General features: G+C 40.2%; 1 pseudogene across 1 annotated transcript; it reads right to left on the bottom strand.

The window, feature by feature from the left end:
- Positions 1-1297: 1297 nt before the first annotated feature.
- Positions 1298-1812, bottom strand: LOC311606694 (large ribosomal subunit protein eL29-like; annotated as a pseudogene). Its single transcript has one exon. The product of its transcript is annotated as a large ribosomal subunit protein eL29-like (transcript).
- Positions 1813-11841: the final 10029 nt, after the last annotated feature.

Raw genomic sequence — 11841 nt, 5'->3', positions numbered from 1 at the left:
ATTGCCTAAAAGATGTACTACCAAAAGTTTAAAATTTTAAAAATATAATAAGGCATAAATAGAATTAGAAAATACATTATGAGAGGAAAAAAAGTCTTACTGTCATAGTGAAAAATAATTTGGATGTTTTACCATTCAAAAATCATAAATGGCTGAGGGACAATGGATAACACGATGTAAATAAGACGGCGTGTCCATGCACTTCAACATCACATGGCACCCCACAAGTACTAAGTCAACATCACATGGCACCCCACAAGTACTAAGTCAACATCACATGGCACCCCACAAGTACTAAGTCAACATCACATGGCACCCCACAAGTACTAAGTCAACATCACATGGCACCCCACAAGTACTAAGTCAACGTCACATGGCACCCCACAAGTACTAAGTCAACATCACATGGCACCCCACAAGTACTAAGTTTTTATGTTTTTAATAGTTAACATCAATAATAAGTTTTAAAATTATATAAGTAATAAGGAATTTAAAGAATCTTATCTGAAAGTTATCTATATGAAGAATCCCATCAGAAACATTCAACAAGAGAACATTATCTTAGGCTATATTCTGGAGATGAACAGACTCTTGGATGGAGAATCGTATGAGGAGAGCCTAAAGCAGTTCTACCAAAGGGGGCACAGTGGAAACCAGGGTGGGCAGAGGGAAGTACAGAGCTGGGACGCAGCTAAGTACAAAGCATGGAGCTCAGAGCAGCCTGTAGCTCCTGGGGTCCTGTGGTTAGGATACCCTTTTATGACACGTCCTTCTACAAGGCAAGTGGCCACCTTACTATTCCTTCAACCTGTCATCTGCACTAAGAGCACGACACTGCTTCATGCAGCCATTACCACCTGAGGGTGCCTCCCAGGGAAGGGATAAGCTGGGCACTGGCCACTTCTGGTGACTTGGAAGCTTGAGTGTCTTTGATGAGAGGAGTCTCCTTCCTACCCATGCCCCTTCCACAAAGTGCCACTTCCAGGAGTGGCCAACATAATTTTCTTTGTTTCTTCAAAGAGCTGTTTTATAGTATGCAGGGCAATACCTATAGATATTATTTTCTTCCTTTTTATAATAGTAGTACACTGTGTTATTATTTTACTATAATATAGTATAGTGTGCCATTCTGACTCTTGTTCTTTTCATTTTAAATACATTGATTGTTATTCATGGCCTTTTTTTTTTTTTTTTTTTTTTTTTTTTTTTTTTTTTTTTTTTAGAGCTTGCCTCAGGTTTATTTGTAAAAACAGCATAGGACACTAGTCATCTGTAAATAGTGTGTATGTGGGTGTGTCGTGGGTGTGTCACACCAGTCCATCTGTCTTCACATAGGCAGAAGCCTTTTCTATGGGGCCTTCACAGGGGCCTGGGCAGCTTGGGGAGCCTGAGCTGGGGCTGCAGCCTGGGCCTTAGCTGCGGCTTTCGCCTTGGTTTGAACCTTGGGCTGTGGTTGGTACAGCCTACGACCCTTGCTCATGTAGCTTCGAATCTTCTTCCCAAGCTTGGGATGAGCGATGAAAGTGAGCCCGCTGAGTTTGCGGCTGGGCCCTTTGGCATCTTGGGATTAATGGCCTTAGGCTTCACAAGGGCTTTGATGGCCTCTGCACAGGCACTCATTGCCTTTGCGTTGTTTGCCTGCATCTTCTTCAGGTCTTTCTTGTTGTGCTTCTTGGCAAAGCGCATGTTCCTCAGGAACTTTGGGTCAACCCCCTTAAGAGACTCGTATCTTTGTGACTGGGGTTTCTTGATGCCATTTCTGTGCCATTTGTGGGACTGGTTGTGTGTGGTGTGGTTCTTGGACTTGGCCATGTTGCATGGTAACCGGCAGCTTCCGCAGCACCTGGGACCAGAAGAGAGAGAAAAAAAACAAAAAACAAAAAACAAACAAACAAGTAAACAAAAAACTGCTTTTTTTTTTTTTTGAGATAGAGTTTCTTTGTGTAGTCTTAGCTGTCTTGGACTAACTTTGTCAGCCAGGCCAGCCTCGAACTTACAGAGATTTGTATGTGTCTGCCTCCCAAGTGCTGGGATTAAAGGTATGTGCCACCATATTCATGACTATTTTTAAAGGACACTTCTTTCTTAAAAATATCTTTTGCAAACAAACATAAGAAAAACAACTTTCAGATGTGCTGTTAAGTTGCTAGTATGAGAGCTCTAATTTCTCTATGAAGGCTTTAGTGGTATGAACTAAGTCTCTTAGTATTGTTTTCATCATGCCCCATAAGTTTGTGTATGCTGTGTAGTCTTTTTTTTTTCTGTGTAGTCATTTTCAGTGAATTATGGAAAGTCTTTAATGTCTTTTTTCATTTCTGTCTTGACCCATCACTTCATTCAGTAAAGAGTTGTTTAGTTTTCATGAGTTTGTGAGCATTCTGCTATTTCTGTTATTGTTGATATCCAGCCTTAATCCATGGTGCTCTGATAGGATGCAGGGAGCAGTTTCAATTTTCTTGTATCTATTGAAACTTTCTTTGTGTCTGAGTAAGTGGAGAAAGTTCTGTGAGGTGCTGAGAAGAAAGTACATCCTTTTGTGTTTGGGTGAGATGTTCTGTAAATATCTGATACATTTACTTGGTTTATAACAGCAATTAGCTCCAGCATTTCTCTGTTTAGTTTTTGCCTGAAAAACCTGTTCACTGGTGAGAATGGGGTATTGAAGTCTCCCAGTATCAGTGTATATGAGTCAATATGTGATTTAAATTACAGTCATGTTTCTTTTACAAAAGTGGCTACCCTTGTGTTTGGGGAATAGATATTAAGATTTGAAATGTTCTCTTGCTGGATTTTGCTTTTGTTGAGTATGTAATGTCCCTTCCAATCTCCTTTGAAATGGAAGCAGTCATTGAAAGTCTCCCAAGCCCCTGCACCTCACCTGGGGAGCACAGTAGAGCTGATACAGGAAGCAGGGATGTGGATGAGCTGGCCTGAGCACATGAGAGCAGGAGAGCTGATCCTGCCCTTTGCCAACTGTCGCATTGAGGTGAGCTAGTCAAAGTAGTGCTGGAGAGCTCACCCTGGTGATACTGGCTCAAGAAAGCTGTCAGGTTGACCAACTCAGCTTCCTCCCAGGCCTAGATCCAAGTCTTTGAGTTGGCCCATCCCAACTTCTACCCCATTTATGATCTTCTGAAATCATTGAGATAGGTGGTTCTACACAGCCAAAGCAGTATGGCCTCCATGACACAGAGCAAAAACAGGATATTGAAAAGGAGTCCCAATGAAGATCTAATATTGATGGTGTAGCAAAAGCCAGAGGCCTCAAACCAGACCAACAACTCATTGTAGTGAACATTTGCAAGCAAAGATGTGTGGACAACAGGGTACACTGCGGGACACACTGTGACATCTACAGCTTATTTATTTTCTTTGTGGGGGACTTATAAGGGCAGAGGGCAAATATGAAGGGATAAGGAGATGAATGGGATTGGAGTACATGATGTAAAATTAAGAAAGAATCAATAAAAAGTTAAAAAAAAAAAAGACAAGGCCAGGTAGTTTTAGTGCAGAATTCTACCAGACTTTGAAAATAAGAGTTAACACTAATATGCCTAAAATTATTCCACAAAATAAAACACAGAAGGAACATTGCCATGTTCTTTTTATGAGGTCATAATTGTCCTGATACCCAAACCACATAAAGACTCAACAAAGAAAGAGAATCACAGACCAATTTGTATTGTGAACATAGATTCAAAGATACTCAACAAAATACTTGCAAACAGAATCCAGGAACATGTCAAAACCATCATCCATCATTATCAAGTAGGCTTCATCTCAAAGATGCTGGGTTGGTTCAGCATATGAAAATCAGTAAATGTAACCTACAATACAAATAAACTGTTAAAAAAAAAACCTCACATGTTCATCTCATTAGATGCCAACAGCCTTTGACAAAATCCAACATGCTTCATGATAAAAGTCCTGGAGATCTCAGGGATACAGGGGATATACTTAAACATAACAAAGGCAGTTGGCAGCAAGCCCATAACCAAAACCAAATGAAATGGAGAGAAACTCAAAGCAATTCTACTAAACTCAGGAACAAGACAAGGTTATCCATTCTCTTCGTATTTAATCAGGATAGTGAGTGAATTTCTAGCTAGAGCAACGAGACAATTAAAGGAGATCAAGGGGATACATATTGAAAAGGAAGAAATCAAAGTATCACTATGCACAGATAATATGATGGTATACATAAAAGACCCCAAAAATTCTACCAGAGAACTCCCACAGATGATAATATCTTCAGCAAAGTTACTGGATACACAATTAACTAAAAAAAATTAGTATCCCTCCTATATACAAATGATAAACAGGCTGAGAAAGAGATCAAAAACAACACCTTTCACAGTAGCCACAAATAATATAAATAACCTGATGTAACTCTAATCAAGCAAGTGAAACACCTATATAATAAAAACTTCAAGTTTTTGAAGAAAGAAATTGAAGAAGATATCAAAAGATGGAAAGATCTCCCATGCTCATGATCAGTAGGATTAACATAATAAAATTATCATCTTACCAAAAGCAATCTACAGATTGAACATAATCCTTATCTAAATTCCAAAACAATTCTATAATTGTTGAAAGGATAATTCTCAACAGAACAAAACAAAACAAAACAAACAAACAAACAAGAATTCCTAAGATAGCTAAAACAACCGTGAACAATAAAAGAATTGCTGGAAATATCACCATCCCTGATTTCAGGTTGCACTACAAAGCTATCATAATAAAAACTGCAAAGTATTGGCATAAAAACAGACATGTTGATAAATGGGATAAAACTGAAGACCCGAATATAAATATAAACATGTGTGGTCACCTGATTTTTTTTTTATGAAGAAGCCAGAAATATACAATGGGAAAAACAAAGCATCTTTAACAAATGATGTGTTTTAAACTGAAAATCTGCATGTAGAGGCATGCAAATAAACTCATGTTTTTTTCCCTGTGTGAAACTCAAGTCTAAGTGGATCAAAGACCTCTATATAAGACCAGATACACTGAACCTGATAGAAAAGGAAGTGGGGAATAGCCTTGACTGTAATGGCACAGGCAACAACTTCCTAAACATACCACTGATTGCACAGTCCTAAGGTCAACAATTTAAAAATGGACTTCATGAAACTGAAAAGCTCTATAAAGCAAATAGCACCATCCATCAGACAAAACAGCAGTTTACAGAATGGCAAAAGGCTCTTTATCAACTCCACATCTGATAGACATTTAATATACAAAATATATAAGAACTCAAGAAACCAGATATCAGAATCTCCCCAAATAATCCAATTTAAAATGAGATACAGATCTAGACTGAGAATTTTCAATAGAGAAATCACAAATGGCTGATTAAAGAAATGTTCAACATCCTTAATCTTCAGGAAAATACGAATCAAAAGCACTTTGAGATTCCATCTTATTCCTGTCAGAATGGCCAAGATCAATAACACAAGTGACAGAACATGCTGGTGAGGATGTGGAGTGAGGGGAACACTCCTCCATGCTGGTGGGAGTGCAAACTTGTACAACCACTGTGGGAATCAATATGGTGGTTCCTCAGAAAAGTGGGAATCGATTTAACCTCAAGACCCAGCTGTGCTACTCCTGGGCTTATACCCAAAGGGCACTCTATCCTGCCTCATGGACATCTGCTCAACAATGTTTATTTCAACTCTACCCATAAGAGCCAGAAACTGTAAACAAGTTAGAAACCTTTCCCACTTAAAATTATTTTTCCTCAAACATCTTGCTTCCTATAGTGATTTTATAGCTACTGAAATTGCTGAAATTATTCTTTATCTCCTTAGATACCCTCTGCGCCTTGCTATCGTTTTTGTCTAGAATTATACCTTATCTGATATTAAAATCAAGGCTCTTACTTTCTTTCTTAAAGCGAATTTATTAGTTGTTTGAGAATTTTATACAATATATTTTGTTTCTATTCTGCTGTCACACAACTCTTCCCAGATCCACTACCCAAACCTTTCTCGCCTAACTTTGTGGATTTTGTTGTTGTTGTCGTTGTTGTTAATGATCAAGACAAATTTGTGCTACCCAAATATCCTTTGTTGTGTGGCCTTCCACTGGAGAATGGTTGACTATAGTTTTAGTTACAGTTATAGTTGGCTATAGTTTCAGGAAAAAAAAAAACAAATCTCCCTCTTCGGGATACTAAAATTTTATGATAGCTCCTCGTTTAGGAGTAGACTTCGTGATCAATTTCCCTCTCCATAACAGAATCTGGCCTGGCTTGGGCTTGCAGAGGTCTCGTATATGCCATCACAACTATTGTGAATTCTTATGTGCACTGCCCTGATGTGTGCACAAGATTTTGTTTCTGTGTAGTCAAGCACTGCCTCTCGCTCTTAGATGCTTTCCATCCCTTTTCTGTAGTGTTCTCTGGACCTTGAGAGGAGAGTTGAGCATTCTGTGGTCTCTTATCTCTGCATGCTGACCAATCATGAGTTTCGGTATTAATCACCATCTATTGCAAACAGAAACTTTTCTGGTGAGATCTAAGAGATGCATTGATCTATGGGTATAATAAATAGTAAGTAAATAAGAGTTGTTTCAATTGTCCATTTGGCTGAATAATACTTGGATGTTCTCCTCTAGGGTCTATTACCTGTCTAGGGATAGGTTCATGGCCTCATTATAGTACCGGCTATGGGCTATGGGTTTCATCTTGTAGAGTGGGTCTTAAATACAATCAGAAAATGATTGGTTATGCTTATGATGCTCATGCCTCTATTGCACCAGTGGCCACTCCTTTCCAGGCCAGTCTTTATGGAAGCTTGCAAACTTCATAGCTTTTTCCCCCTGGTTGTGTACATAGCCCCTTCCAGCACTGTGAAAGCTAGCCCGGAGGGATGAAGTTTTGAGCTCAGTACCTATTTGGTTTTTCCATGTTTTATGACTCAAGTATGTGGTGTCTTCAGCAATAGGGTCTGTCCTAGCTGTTGTAGCGTTTTTCTTGCTGTGATAAAACACCAAGACCAAAATCAACTTGTGGAGGAAAAGGTCTGTTCCAGCTTTCAACTCTCAGGCTGCAGTCTGCTACTGAGGAAGGTCAAGGCAAAAACTCAAGCAGGGCAGTGACAGGAGACAGGGCCTGGGGCAAAGGACATGAAGGAATGCTGCTCTCTGGCTTACTCCTTACAGCTTGCTCAGCTGTCACCACTCTAGAGGTGGTGAGACCATAGAACGGAGCTGACAAACAAGGCCGACTAAAGGCTTAAGTAATAAACTTTATTCAGAGCATCAGATAATTTATACTCCAAGGGTTAAGAGGAGTCACATGATTAAAGTGTCCAATCATCAGGGAAAGTTGCACACAGTAGGAAAGCCACACTTGGAAAAAAGCATGGTTTTCCCCAGAGAGTTAGTTATATAAACAAATAATAATAACAGTTATAATGAATAATCTGAAGTAAACTCACTTCTGTCTGCTATGCCTGGGTGGAACACAAAACACATCCCAGGAATGTGTTTCCATATTTTGTAAAAAATGAATGTTGCAGGACTCCTGCTTTCTTGGAGTTTTCTCACAAACACTTAGAATTCTCCTCACATCTTCTGACATTCAGCCTGCTTTAAAAAAAAAAATAGAACCCAGGACTTCCAGTCCAAGAATGGCCCCACCCAGAATGTACTGAGCTTTTCCACATCAATTACCAACTGAGAAAATGCCCAAAATCATTCCAATAGCCTGATCTTATGGAAGCATTTTCCCAATTGAGAATCCCTCCCCTCAGATGAGTCTGTCCTGTATCAATCTGACATAAAAATCAGCCAGGACATGGTTTCACCATCTAGTTCTGGAGTAGCGGCACAGGGGTTGCATATCCGGTATTTACATTGTGATTCATAACAGCTGCAAAATTACAGTTATAAAGTAACAATAAAACAATGTTACGGTTGGAGGTCACCACAGCATAATGATCTGTATAAAATGATTGTAGCTTTGGTAAAATTGAGAACTACTGCTCTAGGGGGTAGCCAAGTAGATTGGCAATACCCTAAACTGTTAGGGCTCTGTAGGATTTGCTGGCCCCGAACTCCAAAATACGTTACCAATTTCTGGCCTTGAGCTTTTCTGTTGTTAGCCTCTGGTGTCCAGTAAAGGCATTGTTAGCTGGTTTTAGTGTAACTTCATTTTGACTCTTTATGTACACACACACACACACACACACACACACACACACACACACTGCAAAGATTTCAAAAGCAGGATTTTTTTTTCCCAAGAGAAGCAGTTGAAGAGTGAAGAGTTGGGCCATGAAACCTGTGCAAACAGAAAAATGCGAGACTGTGGCAGCTCCACCCATTCCTGTTACCTGTCCGAGGATGGTGTGCTCTTGCTTTCTTTTTGTTTACACTGGTTTACTGGCCAAACTTTTCTTTATTTCTTATGTATTTCAATTACCTTTTTTTTTTTTTTGGTAAAGAAATGCCTCTGGGGTCTTTAGTAGAGTTAATTTAACAATTCCAATCCAAATTCTTTACTTGGGGAAAAAGCCAGAAGTATTGACAAATATGCACATGAAAGAATAAGTAATAAAAGGAGCTGATTAAAATATGCTACACTCAAAATATGTAAAAAGAAACAATAAAGTCAGATTGAATAAGAATGCCAAGTAACACAAAACATTTGAAGAGATAGATAGTATTATGTTTGAAAAGAAGAAAAGATATTAAGTGATTTGGCCAGTTATTTTAGAAATGGTTTAGTTTGGTCTCAAAATGAAAACTAGTGCCCATGCTTAACTCTTTCTTTCTGGCTGTGTAATGTGGCTACATGAAGGCTAGGTGATGCATACAAAATATTAATAGGTGCTTCCAAGTGGAAGAATTGTGGATGCCTTTGACTTTCTTTTCAGTGCTTTATTTTGTATTCTGAGACTTTTTATAATTACACACATCATTCTTATAATCTCAAAACATGATTTTTCTCTAAAAATGAAAAATTTATAGGAGGTGTTATTATTTGTAGGACAACTCTGGCATTTGTTAAGAACGGAACAATATGTGGCCAGAATATATTGTATTACTTTTTTTTTTAATAAAAAGGGCAAAAAAATAGAGTGTGCAATACTTGTCACATGCCTCTGTGTTCTGGCAAAGACCTAGAAAGTGTGTGTTCTTCCTTGAGTAGAAGTTTTCACCGGAGGGGAACTCAGTGACTGTGCTTCACGCCTGAAGGTGCACTTCTCTCTCGGGCCCTCTTCCCTGCTTATTTTCAAGTCCATGATATTCAGCCTAGCTGGCATGCGACCTCAGCTTTATATGTAGCCTTAGCATGCCATGTGCCTCCAGCATGATACACAACCTCACCATGCTGCACAGCCTCACAATGCTGCACAGCCTTACCATGGTATGCAATCTCACCATGCTACACAGCCTCACCATGTTACTCAGTCTCACCAAGACACATACAGCCACACTTTGGTATATAGTCTCACCATAGAACACAGCTTCACCGTAGTATACAGCCTTACTATGGTTTACTGCCTCCTATGGTACACAACCCACGGCCTCCCATTGTACCGAGTCTCACCATGATATACCGTGTAATTGAGCTTACAGATTTTTGTAGCTGCTCTTTCCCAAGAGAGTCCCCAGCAACTAGGCATTCTTCTTTCCATTTTATCTGCTCACTAGTCTTTTTTTTTTTTTTTTTGAAAGACAAGGCCATTCCTTTGAATAAATTCCTGTCGATTTTGCCTTTCTAGTCCTTCAGTGGATAATTTAGCTGTCTCATTAGTGTTTTTAATGTGTGGATTTTTCTAGAACTCCTCTGAGTTTTTGCTGTCCTTTTACCAGTTGATATGGAGACACAAGCTATCATTATAGAACCTCTTAAGAAATTAAAACCCTTCTTGCAAACAACGCCCATAAAGAACTTTAAAGATTAGTGCTTTGTGGCCCAGGCAGGGCTCCTCTTCATTGAATTCCTCCTTTGTCAGCATCCCAGCTCCATAAGAAATGCATGCATGGTTGTGTGTGTGTGTGTGTGTGTGTGTGTGTGTGTGTGTGTGTGTGTGTGTGCGTGTGTGTGTGTGTGTGTGTGTGTGTGTCACTGTCAGAGCGAGGGTGGAGAAAGCACTTGCGGTACGATTTTTGATTTTAGTTTTGTTGTTGTTGTGGTTGCTATTCTTATTTTGACGCTGTTTTTAAATGGTCTGTTTATAGCTGTAGAAGTTTGAACAATTACATACAGAAAATGAAAAAAAAAACCGGCCTGAAAATGAAACTCAACAACAAAATCTTTCTTTTTATTCATCTCAACCTCTCTCTGCATAATTTGGGGTTGGGGGTGATATTCGGAGTAAAAACCTGTCATTTTGTTTTAAGTGTATTACAGTGTTTCCACCTGCGAAATTTCTATATCCAATTCTCCAGAGCATTCTACAGGCAAGGGGAGGTATTGATTAGGCTTTTATATAAGTCTGCTGCTAGGCTGAGGGAAAGCTGACTTAGCTGGTTAAAGCCAATATTTCCTTCTTTTTGTCTCATAACCAGGAACAGCGCCAGGAAAAAAAAATACCACATAGGCACATCTCTCTTATTGCTAAGACCTTGCCTAGGACACCCAGCAATGAACACAGGCCATCTGATGCCTTGTGTGCATAACACACAGGTTGCATCAGACCAGCCAATGTACTGCAGGCAGCCTGAAAAGTTAACCATTCACGAGGGTCACATTAAAAGAAGATACCAAGACTCTTAGAAAACAGACAGACCTTGCATGTGGCACTTGAGAGTGCAGAGCCCCCGGTCACCTTTGGTGGGGGTACTTGCTCTCGTGCTCTATTTCACCACAGTCCCCAGCTGTCCCTGCTGCTTAGCACCTGTTTCCTCAATGCTCTGTCATTTGCCCCTGCCCCCAAATCAGAAACAAACTTACTACTTATCTACAGGGTTATGGCTTTTAAACCTTAGCAAACACGAAAATCCCAAGGAGCATTTGCTGGAACATGGATGGAGAGGCTTAATCTCCAGAGCTGATGCAGGTAGGGAGCCAGAATTTGCATTTCTAACAAGTTCTTAAGTGATGCTGTTGTTTGCGGATGAGGGACCATGGTGAGAACTGCTGCTTCAAGGTACCATTCCTCTCAGAGATTGCCACTCATTCATTCATTTATTCATTCATTCGTTCATATAACCAATATGTATCATACGACGCTTTCCTCTGCATTAAAGATACAATAGTGATCAAACGTACTTCTTGTTGATCAGATTCTATCATTTGCACACGGGTGTGATAGGACTGTGAAGAGCAGTCGGGCCTGGCTTCCTTGAGGAATGACAAGAGCTAATGATGATGGAGGATAATGAGGCTTGGGTAGACAGCCCCTGAGGAGAGGAGCTTCCTAGGTCAGAGGAGAGCCTATGCCAAGCCAGGGCGAGCATGGAAGAGCTTCTGATGGGCCGCCTGATGCACAGAGGCAGTTCAGGCTAGCAGGGTGCTTCCTGACCTCCGTTCCAAGGAGCCAGGTGCCTGTTCTGACGATTTCCATGGAGAGGATAATAGCTTCCCAACTGCCAAGTACTGAGCCAGGAGGAGAGAAGCACGGACACCTGTGCTCTGATCCAGCGGTCCTAATGAAGTGGGCTGCACAGAGGAGCCCTGGCAGAGTTGTTCGAAAATCCTCCTCTTTGGAGAACTCCCACTGGCATGCTGGCAAATCTGCCCAATTTCTCAAGATTCCAGTTTCGGAGCTTCAGAATATTACTAGGAGAAAAAAAGGACACCATTGAGGCCAGAAAAGATCACCAAGATGTCTTAGCCTGCTTTTTGCCCCTGGTCACTCACTCTCCATTGTATAACTC

The sequence above is a fragment of the Acomys minous genome (genome assembly GCF_964271855.1).
Source record: "Acomys minous genome assembly, chromosome: 10".
Lineage (NCBI taxonomy): Eukaryota > Metazoa > Chordata > Mammalia > Rodentia > Muridae > Acomys > Acomys minous.
The sequence above is the reverse complement of the archived record's forward strand: the minus strand, read 5'-3'. Positions and strand labels throughout refer to the sequence as shown.